General features: G+C 54.4%; 1 pseudogene; it reads right to left on the reverse strand.

Annotated features, from left to right (window-relative positions):
* The window catches only part of LOC112816237 (5'-AMP-activated protein kinase subunit gamma-2 pseudogene), a 7,074-nt pseudogene that overhangs the window by 1,375 nt on the left and 5,276 nt on the right, over positions 1–423 (reverse strand).

A 423-nucleotide genomic window follows, 5' to 3' on the forward strand; every position in this document is an offset into this window, starting at 1 on the left:
GGGGTGTTCTGGGCATTCCACATAAGGGGTTCCTTGTCAGGGCAGGTGCAGCTGATGCAGTAGTGTCCCAAGTCACATAGCCCTCCTTACAAGGGGTACCCATGTAGTCAGAGTCCTGCAGACCTGGAGTGTTCTTGGGTGCTTAAAACCTGTGTCACATCGGTTTGTTGTCAGGAGCTGTCACTGATGCTGACCAGGGGCGTCCCAGTGTGTGGTATGCTGGGGCTGCCTTGTTGGCACAGCTGGGTTTGAGTAGGCTGGGAACCAAGGCTCATCGAGGTAATAAGCTGTATAGGGTGGTCAGACCCTGCTTCTGTCCATGTTATCAAGGTGGAGGGAAATGTGAGCCATGGTGCTTGCCCGTGCCTCAACACAGAAAGAGATCCAGGAACACCCCCACCTGATTTGGGAAAGGGGGCTCTT

Source organism: Callorhinus ursinus, unplaced genomic scaffold (assembly GCF_003265705.2).
Source record: "Callorhinus ursinus isolate GAN/ISIS: 27379988/994484 unplaced genomic scaffold, GSC_fseal_2.0 scaffold81, whole genome shotgun sequence".
In the NCBI taxonomy this organism is placed as follows: Eukaryota; Metazoa; Chordata; class Mammalia; order Carnivora; family Otariidae; genus Callorhinus; species Callorhinus ursinus.